Genomic DNA, 11,681 nt, shown 5'->3' with positions numbered 1-11,681 from the left:
AAGTTACTGATCGATCACTAGCTAGCCTACTAATGCACTCCTGGCAGTTTTTGTTGCGACGCAAGATCCGAAGTGGCAGTTTTTTGAATAAAAATGCCTACCTCTGAAGAAACTGACAAGCTACTCTGAAGAAAATGCCATGCGAATCTGAAGAAACTGCCAGCAAAAATGTTTGCAAATGCCTTATCTCCCAGCTAACGTTCATCAGCTAATGCGATCGTACACGTACACCATCCGACCTACTCGATCCTACATGTACACTATCTAACCTACTCGATCCTACATGGATAAATAGCAGATCACACACGTACTACCTCCTTTCCGGTTTACAGGGCTCAATTCAAGAAACGACCTACTCGATCCTACATGAATAAATAGCGGATCATGCACGTACTAGTACCTCCTTTCCGGTTTGTAGGGCTTAATTCAAAACTCTCACCAACCAAGGTACTCCCTCCGTCCGGGTTTATTAGTCCCATGAGCCAAAGCAGCAAGACCAAGGCATGGCAATAATTAACTGCATGCACAAGTTTAAGCCTAAATAATTCCAACAATTTAAGTGGATGCATGTGTGCCATCGGCTGCGACTCGTTGCATGCTGCTCCGCGTACTGGCTACGAGTGATTCTGAGTGCCTGCATGCAGCCGGCCGTAATTAATGCAGCTAACTGATGCAAAAAAAGATGCGCTTTAATTGTTGCAGTCCTTTTAAATCCGTGGAATCATTATTGACAAGGAGGGAGTACCTCATCTGGATGATTCGAGTGCACTCGTTTGACCGTCATGCCGGCGTGCGACCCAGCGCGGACGGGACGGGACGGCACAGTCATAATTTTAGTTTTTCTAGTTTTCCACAGCAAGCTGGAGCGCTAAGCCATGTCTGCTTATGCATTGAATTCCGATGACCATCCCGCTACCTTCCGCCTATAAGTATTGTTTCCGGCCTTCTCTAGTGGCACCATGACCCAACTCGCCTGTCCTCATAAGCCCCCACCGGCCCGACATTGCTCGCCACTTATCCTCGCTCTCGCCACGTCCGCCATGCCCCCGCCCGTCCGCGATAGATGACGCTGGAGGCGGTCACCGCCGGAACTAGTGTTCGGTTTTTCACCAGAAGGCGGACAGAGGGAGAAGGCATTCTATCCGTCTTTAGATGGCAATGCGGAGATCAAGGACTTGTTGGAGCGTGACCGCCTAGCGGAGGAGCAGGAGTTGTTGGAGCGCGACCGCTTGGCGGAGGAGCAGCTTATTGCCGATTTGTGCCGCCAGCGGGACATGGAGCAGCAGCGCACCGATGCTTTGAGTCGGGAGCAGAGCTCCCCCAACTGGGCCGACTACATGGAGGCTGGTGCCCGGAAAATAGCCCTGGAGGTTGTCGGGCACGCACGCATTCGCGATGCCGATTTTTACTACGAGCTCGTCAAGTGGGCTTCCTGCTTAGAAGCCGAAGCTTCGGTGGACCACACCGACATGGAAAGGGCCAACGCGTGCGAGCAACATGCCCTATCGCACCTCTGGCAAGTCCGAGGCGAGGCGGAGGATGCTGATGCCGATGTTTAGCATGTACCAGAGATGGCGGTCGGCATCGTCTAGTTAGCTAAGAGTAAGTTAGTTCATGTATGCTACTAGAGTATTAGTGGGAGTAGATAGTTAACTTGGCTATGATGGTTGTCAACGTGGAAGTTCAGTACTCTATATCTGGATCAAACCTTTTACTTTTCTCTCACTGTTGAACTTTCCATTTGAACGTATGGAATGGGCTGGGTTTTTTAAATGGGTTGTATTTGTCCGACACGGGTTTAGAGGCTGACTTGTGGGCCTACCAGGTTGACGCATTTGGAGAGGATGACAACAGGGACCCGCCAAGGTCATGGCAGTACGCAAGCAAGTGCCTCCTTATTTCAAGCCAATAAAAAATGGCTCCTCCTAATGGATTTCTGACATCTGGGTCCCATGCCATTGTCAACTTATAGTCAATAAACAAGAGAATTGCATAGCGAGTGGCTGACACCAGGGACCCAGCTCGCCCAATTATTTTTGTTTTGGGTTAATTTGATAAATGCCACTCCAAATCTGGTGATTCCGAGAAATGCCACTGTAATTTCCAAACTTTGAAAAATGCCATTTCATGCCATTTCCAGTGGCATTTTTTGAAGTCTGGAGTGGCGTTTTTCAAAGTTTGCAAATTGCTGTGTCGTTTTTCAAAGTTTGCAAAAATTGCAGTGGCATTTTCAAAGTTTGGAAATTGCAGTGGCATTTTTATGAATCGCCATAATTGGAGTGGCATTTATCTAATTTGTTTTTGAGACGGAAGCAGGGTGTCAACTGGGCTGTGCGGGGCACTCTGGCCTGTCTAGACAAGCTTTTCTTTTGTGTTTACCACAGACCAACCCAGTAGTTTTTTTTCTTTCTGAAAATGGCTAGCCCAGTTTTTTTGTGATTTTTTAAGTAAGTCGCTTTGTCAGGCCTGTTGGGCAGCAAATCTTTCAAGACGAGAAGAGCTTCATTCGGCTGGCCGAGAAAATGGGTTATTGGTAATGAGAAATGGGTTGTACATTTTTAAAACACATCAAACCGACATTTAGTTTCAAATTTCTTTTTTTCATTTCGAGATTTTAAATTCCATTGATGTTTATGCGTGGACAATTTGTTGGACTTTATATTGATATACATTTATTTTTAAAATCAGTTTGAATGTGACTCGAAATTTCGGGATTGAAAACAGTTCGGACCACACCAAAATATGCAAAATTTCGTATAATGTTTTAACCGTGGACACAATATGGGATGTAATGCTAACAAAAAGAATATGGGCTAAAAACCTTAAGAATTAGCAAATGGGTTGTAAATAATTAGAAACAATGGCAGATGGGTTGTATGATCTTTTCCATAGATTTGAGGCTTTCCTAAAAACAAAAGGTTGACGCACAAGCAGTGACTCTTGGATGTCCATCCAACGGTCATCGTGCTACTTCAATATCTGCTCTTCCTGCTCCAGCCACTCAAACAAGCGCCGGCGGGACTGCCTGCTTCCTCCTCCCGTGGTCGGCTATGCTGCCGCGCAGGCCTCACCGCCCCACCGTACTCCCATCTCTAGCCTAGCCATCCCTCTGCTCACCCACACCTGTTGTTATTCTCCGGCGACGGCAGACCAACCAGTAAACCCTCGTACAATCGTACTCCCCTCTGCGTGGGAAACAACTATCGAGTCTTCCCTGGCTCCGTGTAATTCCCTTCCTAGGCCTCGTAGTCATCCACCACCCTGGTGCTCTCGGCACGGCGTGGTCAACGTGGTCAACGGCCGACATGCATCTGAAGTGGAATGTATGTGGAGAGGCTGACAGCTGCGTCCACAGCTGCACGCAAGGAAATGCTTCCTTATTACGCGCAAAATAATGATTCCTCCACCTGACATCTGGGACCCACCGAAAGGGCATCTCTATTTCACGAAAAAAACATTACCACCACTAATAGCTCGGACCCACCAGCTATATCTTCGCACGCAAGGAAGTGCCTCCTTATTACGCAAAAAAAAAAGAATATTCCCCCTGCTAGCTGGGATCCAGTATAGTGGGAGGCTGACTTGTGGGCCTAATAAGTTGACGGGGAGGGAGGGCTTTGTCAACTTAGTCAATATGCACAATTCTAGCTCCAGTGATTATATGATGTCCATCCAACGGCCGTAGTGCTTCTTCAACCGCTGGTCTTCTTGCTCCAGCCGCCCAAAGCAGCGTCGGTCGTGTCGCCTGCTCCTGCCTCCCATGGTCGGCTGTGCTGCCGCAGAGGCCTCACCGCCCCTACTACTCCCACCGTTGGCCAGACTATCCCTCCACTCACCCATACCCCCTGTTATTCTGCGGTGATGGCAGCCTCACACCACAGACGAACCAGCGAACCCTTGTACTCCTCTCCGCGTGGGCATCCACTGTTGTGTCTTCCCCGGCTCTGTGTCGTCCCCTTCCTAGGCCTCACCGTCGTCCACCGCCATGGTGCTCTCGGCACGGCGTGGTCAATGTGGTCAATGATCGACTTCCATTGGAAGAGTATTGTACGTGGAGAGGCTGACAGCTGGGTCCACGACAGCCGCAAGGAAGTGCCTCCTTAATACGTGCAAAATAATTGTTCCTTCACCTGACAGCAGGGACCCACCGGACGGGCCACCGTATTTTGTGAAAAAAATGTTTCCCCCCTGAGTGCTGGGACCCATCAACTACATCTTCGCATGCAAGGAAGTGCGTCCGGGCAAAAAAAAACGATTCACCCCCCTGACTGCTGGGACCCACCAGCTACATGTTTGCACGCAAGGAAGTGCCTGACAGTCGGGATCCACCTGGTCGAAGCATGCATAGCATTGTCATTCTGGTTGCGAATGTGTACGTACATACTGGTCGATGTAGAGGCGTGCACGTGTCATAGTGGAGGCGGCACATAGCATGTACATTTACATACAGCGGCCAGGGTGCAAGAAAGTAAATACGGCCACGTATGTACATACGTGTGGGGTCTCGAACGCCTACTCGCGCATACATACGGCCAGGGCTCATGTACATGACAGGGTCGGAACGGAGAAACTGCGTCGTCGTCGTGTTCATGGGGAGGCAACAGAATGTGTCATGTTCATCGGGAGGCAACGGAACACGTGGGAGCCAACCGTCTTGGACGGAACAACCGATGGAAACGAGGCATGGCGTACCGCAGAACGGAGGAAATGGCCTTGTGTTCGACAGGCCACGTTCGAAACGGGGTCCTGTTCATTGGGAGGGGTCTGGCGTACTGCAAAACGGAGGAAACAGACTTCTGTTGGGCCTCCTACGGTCGAAATGGGGTCCTGTTGATCGGGAGGGGTGTGGCTAGTCCTGGCCATGGGAAGCCTGGCCCGGCCGGCCCGGCCCAACGCTGCCCCGGGCCGGGCTCGGGCCTAGTTTTTGAGCCCAAAAGTCGGCCCGAGCCGGGCCCGGGCCCGTCGTATTTGCCATTTTCTGAAGGTCGGGCGGGCCGGCCCGAAGCCCGACGGGCTTTTATGTGCTCGGGCCTAGAAACACAGGCATGATGGCCGGGCCGGACCGGGCCCGGGCCTGAGTTTTTTGTGTCGGGCTTGGCTAGGCCCAGCCTGAGGTTTGGCCAGGTATAGGTGTGGCGTACCTCAAAATGGAGGAAACAGACTTGTGTTGGAGCTCTTAGTCAAAACGGGGGTCCTGTTCATCAGGAGAGGTGTGGCGTACCACAAAACGGGAGTCCACGGGATACTGTTCATCTCCACCGTGGACCTCCTCTAGCCTCCACGGGCGACTGTTCATCCACCGTCGACCTCCTCCATCCTCCACCTGCTACTGTTCATCCACAGGCTCCTGTTCATCTAGCCTCCACTACGCGCTACTCCACCGGCCACTGTTCAACCAGCCCTCTCCATGGGCTACTGTTCAACCACCCCTCCACGGGCTACTGTTCATCCATCCCTCCACCGGCTACTATTGAACCAGCCCTCCATGGGGTCGTCCTGTTCATCCAGCCCTCCACGGGGTCCTGTTCATCCAGCCCCAACCGGCCCGATCAGGGTCCTATTCATCAAGAGGCAACACCACGGGGTCCTGTTCATCCACCCCCACCAGGAACTATTCATCCAAACCCCCAGGCAATGCTCACTGTTCATCCAGAGGCAGCATCGATCGGCTTCAGTTAGCAGTAGTAGCGAAGGAATCGCTCGAGTTCAGTAACGCGTAGCCTGCAGTGCAATCGCTTGGGTTCAGTTAGGCGACGCCTTGCTCGGTTCAGTTAGAGCCCAACGCCTCGCACCCACACGCGTATGGTACAAGAGAAACTCGCATTGCTCGCCCCCCGACCACCCACCATAACCGGGAACTCCTCGATATTTTCCTCGCCCTTGCTTCTACCATGGTTTTTTTCGTCATGGATGGCCCAAAGAATGTAATGCAGCTGCGTCTCTGGCCAGCCCAGGATGAAAAGCCCATTTTCTGTCATGAATTTTTGTCATAGAAGTAGGAGCCCACCACATCTATGATGATACCGAGCTTTGTCACAATTATCGTCATAGAAGTGTCATAAGTATGACAGAAAAAAATCGTTCGGCCCAAAATGTCATGGATGTGTCTTTTTATTGTAGTGTCCCCTTTGAATTTTGCACCAAGTTTTGACCTTTGATTTAACTAATAAAATGTTAAAGCATGTAACCAAAAATTTTGTGCTAAGTAGTCTCAAGTCATTGGATGCATACGCACCCCACTTCTCGTATTGGGTGATTTCTTTTTTCTTGGCAAAAAACAGGGAACGAGGTGGGTAGTTAATGCATCGCGCCTAAAAGTTTTGGGATTACTAGTATTTGGTTTTCGTAACATGACTAATGCGCCAGTACAGAGGGAGTACAATAGTAATCTTTGATTGCAATTTTTTGTTGGTAGCTTACCAAGCTAAGCGCTCGGTGGGTACAATAGTAGTCTGATTGATGGGACTTCAGATTTGAGCCATCTACCAGAAGGAATAAAACAATACGCCATGTATTTATTTACAGAGGGAGTAGTATATTTTTTGTGACATGCATTACTAGGCTAGCCATTACTAGATATTGCTAGTCAAATACTAAATCAGACGGACGTGGTAGTACTACTAAATCCAGACGGTGGTGCTGGTACTACTAGTAGTATTACCAATGTAGTAGTATTGTACTACCAGTTTGTCAAATTATTACATGTTGCTCCTCATAGTGAAGTGACAAGACCCTGCGCCGGAGATGACACCTGAGTGTAGGCACCATGTTCGGCATACCAAAGTCAGCCTCACCATCTCCAATCACTATCATCACGGCTGTACAGCTAGCCTGCTTACAACTAGCCGTTATCGACATAATTTCCCGTGCATACATGCATGTGCATTACACGGAACACCAAGATTGGGGGTGGACGATGCCGGCAACGGCCATCACACCAGATTTTCCATGGCCTTCTAGATGTGGTGGGGAGGAGATAAGGCTGATTGTGAGAGACAAGGAGTTGTTTGTAAATAGGGAACAAGTGCGGGCATCTTTTTGCAAAACTGCAGAAGTTTGGTTTGTATGCGTCAGATCTAGATCCAGCGGCTATTGGTGAAAGATGGCAGGCACAACATCATCACCAACTCAGGACCTCTTTGATTCGCAGGATTTTGAAAATGCAGGAATAGGACACGGCAATACTTACAAGTTTCAAACTGATATTACAGATGTTAGGAGTAATGATGCACCTACGAAGAGAGAATTACTAGGAAGTTTACGTAAGAACTTTTTTTACTTTAGGTGGATGCAGCATTATTGTAAAAACTAAAATCCACCGCCTTGACAAGTCACTAATGGGCAAATAAGTTTTCGAGTCTCCGGCCACTTGATGTTTCGAAAACAAATTCAGCTTCTATGGAGACTTTGTCATTTAGGCTTAGACGCTTGCGGTGATCAGCACGCCATTCATTGTTGCGCAAGAGAATGCCAAACCTCATTACATTGAGCACACTTGCCTCCAGAACAAAGAACCTGGCCAATTTAATCTCAGATGTGCTGCCCGGGTAGTCGATCAAATCAACCTCTGTAAGATGGAGATCAAGGCATTCGATGAGATTGTAATAGTGCAGCAGATTTTTCACTTTCGGGTCTTTTTTTATCTGCGAACGAAGAGAACATATTAGAGCAGTTGGCTGTATAAGATTGTCGTGTCATCAAGAGGTACCAATATCATTCGCTCATATGATAGGGTTTTTTTGAAACAAGGCATACGATAGGGTTGGCTGTCTAGTGATATTTTTTGACTCTCTCTCTCTTTCCTCTCATTTACCTAGGAGCACGTGAAGAGCTTGGGCATTTGTTGCCTTCCACTATGTGGCTGATGCCATATTTCTCAAAAGTATGCCACATAATACGCATCGATGTCCAATCAAAAGATTTTGGCACTGCTCTAGTGATGTGAGAGAGTTGGCTCCGCTGTGCACACAGACCCACATGTATAAACAAATCAATCAAACCAACTACACCAGCCTCTCACTCTCCCAAACAAGTGTTTTTTTATTGCCTCAGTCCTCTCCCTATCCCATGTAAGTGTTTTTTCATTGCGTGAGTTAATTTGGCACCGGGGCAAAGTAGGTGATCCAGATTGGGGCACCAGGTGAGCAATGGAGGGGCATCGATGCCAAATGCAACACAAGTGAATTTGGCACGTGCTTTGGCCTACATAGTGGAGGGCCGTTATAGACCACCTTTGTACTACCTCGTATTTAGTGTAAACTTTTGACCATATATTTACCTAAGAAAATGCCAATGCATGTCACAAAAAGTTATACCATTTGAAATTATGTTCAAATACGAATCCAACGATATAATTTTTAGTGACATGCATTAACATTTTGTCAGTTAAATATATATGGTCAAATTTTGATACTACACAATAGGAAGAGTAAACCAGGACGGAGGTAGTACTTGCTCTTAGGGTAACCATAGAGTTACTAGTCTAAGTTACTTGCCACTATGACTAGCCTAGGCTACTATAGTAGTAGTACAACAAAAAAACGATGTAGGTGATCACATGAGAAAAAATACTAAAAACATTTCTTTCGGTGCAGTGTGTAGATGCAATTTTGAACACTATACTTCTCATCATAATTTGGGAAAATTACAAAAAAATTGAGCTAGATTGTGATTACAGTTTACTAATAGGAAAGAAGTTTCACCTCGATGAGTAGCTTCTCCGTGCACGAAAAGCATATAAGGAATCCAACAACTTGATCCAGATTGGAAATGATAGATTTTATTGCCAAGATCTTCACTGTGCGCATATACTGGGTCAAGCTTGTGAGAATCATTTTCTGGATGACAGTCGTAAATACATCAAGAAGAAATTTAAAAATGTGAATTTCAAGAAGACGGAGAAGAAGATGAGTGTTGTACCTGAATGATTACAGATCCAATAAAGAGTTCGGAGAATTTTGCAAACATGTACACCAACACTGTCAATTTCGGCGCGTCAATGACCCTGGTTTTTGTTGGACCTTCTAGACCAGATACAAGAAATCTCTAAGGAAAGGCGCATTCTCAATGACCATAACATGGAACAACTAGAGTGATCTCTTCCCAATTGATGTCTTGTTGCGCGGCCAGCAAGACAAATAAATCCATCGGAGATTCGTCGAGGCGATGTGGAGGCTAACGAACCCGTGGATCTGCTGAAGACGAAGGTACTCGAGCGCAGTACAGCCACGGAGCCGGTGCTCCATAGCCTTCTTCAAGATGCCAACGTCAAAGAGGTCGAGCTGCTTGAGTTGATTGAGAAGAAGGGCGGGCGCGACATTAATCTGGGGAAGATAGCAGGAGCTGAAGCTGGCACGGTGCAGCGTTGGCGTGAGGCAGAGCGTGGACGGCGGCAGAGAGCGACATCGTCCAGCTTCAAAGTTGAGCTCCTTGAGCTGATCTAGGGCAGGGGATAAGAACCACTCATCGAACTTGGCTTGGACCTTGAAATTGATACTGAACATGAGGATGTCAAGGCGGATGGCTGGCCCAGGGTGCGATGAAAGGATCTTGGAGACTGCGGCCATCCGTTTGCAATCTCCGTCACAGAGGCAGCTGTCGATGGTGAGGTTGAGGGGGACGCGGCGCCAGAGGGGGCGCCACTGCCCCGAGAGCAGGGTGGTCTGCACGGCAGATTTGGTGGGGAGGAGGCCAATGATGATGAGTAGCATGTCGTCCAGGAGGCCGCTGATGAAGTCCAGGCTCGCCAGATGCGGATTTGGCTTGAGCTGCCTCCGCTTGTTGGCTGCCTCGCCGTCCATCTCAGCTGGCGGTGACGCCGGTGTACACGTGTGCTGGTGTGTGTTGTGTGTTGGGTGTGCGCGAGTGCGTCCTTCTGTGCATGCCGCCGCGTGATATGTCTCCAATGTATCTATAATTTTTTATTGTTCCATGCCATTATATTACCCATTTTGGATGTTTATGGGCTTTACTATACACTTTTATATCATTTTTGGGATTAACCTACTAACCGGAGGCCCAGCCCGAATTGCTGTTTTTTATCCTATTTCAGTGTTTCGCAGAAGAGGAATATCAAACGGAGTCCAAATGGATAGCGGTTGATGTGTGGAGTAATACTAGTAGATGCAGAATCGTTTCAATCTACTTGTTGCGGACGTGATGCCTATATACATGATCATGCCTAGATATTCTCATAACTATGCACTTTTCTATCAATTGCTCGATAGTAATTTGTTCACCCACCGTAATACTTATGCTATCTTGAGAGAAGCCAATAGTGAAACCTATGGCCCCGGGTCTATTCTCTACCATATAAGTTTCCAATCTACTTTATTTTGCAATCTTTAATTTTCAATCTATATAATAAAAATACCAAAAATATTTATCTTATCATATTATCTCTATCAGATCTCACTTTCGCAAGTGGCCGTGAAGGGATTGACAACCCCTTTATCACATTGGTTGTGAGGTTCTTGTTTGTTTGTGTAGGTGCGAGGGACTTGTGAGGAGCCTCCTACTAGATTGATACCTTGGTTCTCAAAAACTGAGGGAAATACTTACGTTACTTTGCTGCATCACCCTTTCCTCTTCAAGGGAAATACCAACGTATGATCAAGAGGTAGCACCACGCAGTGGTGAAGTGTGCGTGAGTGCACCCGTCACGCGGAAGAAGTGTACCCTCAATTTACTAGCGTGTGGGGTGCTACCTCGAGTGGTTTCAACTTTGTTTACTTCACCGCATGTCAGATGGGCCTCTAGTTTACTTATTTTCACCCACTGCCGCATGGTCCAACACACGAAGATAGAGAACACAAGCTAACAAGGTAGCATGTGGACTGGTTGATCGGTCAACTAAACAATATACAGAGTTATACGCTGAGACAATGACCGTATAATCCATCGGTATAGAGAGTTCGAGTGAGAGGGGAGGCCCGTCAGAGATAGCAGAGAGAGAGAGAGAAAGAGCTACTCCCTCCGTTTGATAATGTAGTGCCTACATTTTTGAAGTCAAACTTTTGAAACTTTGACCAAGTTTATAAAGAAATTACTTGTACCTACAGTACCAAAGATAAATGATAGTATGAAGTAAGTACATGTTGTGATGAATCTAATGATCGTTCCAGATGTAAATGTTTTTCTCCACATATACCTGGTCAAACTTTTCTGAGGTTTGACTTTTCAAAACATCCATATGCTTATGACGTGAGAGAGTACCTAACTAGAGAGAGAGTGAGTGTGTGAAATATAAAGAGTGACTGAAAAAGTGTGTGCGTGTGTGAAAGAGACATGGACAACACACGATAAAACTAGAGAAAAAGCGTGTGTGTGTTAGGCAAACATATCACACATGCATCTTCTACAGCGGAAAAAGGCGAGGAGATAGTGTGTGGTTGTTTGCAACCGAGAGAGACAGACCCCTAGCACATGGCCAATGGGGGTCTGACAAACAAGGGAGAGAGGTCAAGAGAGACATACGGAGAAAATGCAGACATGGGGAGGAGAGAGTGTATGTTTGTCATAGAGAGATCCCCTGGAGATCGTGATGGGACTACATGGGTGGGAGGTCGAGTGACAAGGTGTGTTCGCGATAGAAGATAACCCGAGAGATATCGACATAGATGTATGGATGGAAGGAGACAATACGTGTGTTCCTGATGGCTAGTGAGAGATAGTCATACTTA

This window comes from Triticum dicoccoides, chromosome 1B (assembly GCF_002162155.2).
Source record: "Triticum dicoccoides isolate Atlit2015 ecotype Zavitan chromosome 1B, WEW_v2.0, whole genome shotgun sequence".
NCBI lineage: Eukaryota > Viridiplantae > Streptophyta > Magnoliopsida > Poales > Poaceae > Triticum > Triticum dicoccoides.
This window is presented reverse-complemented; position numbering follows the sequence as displayed.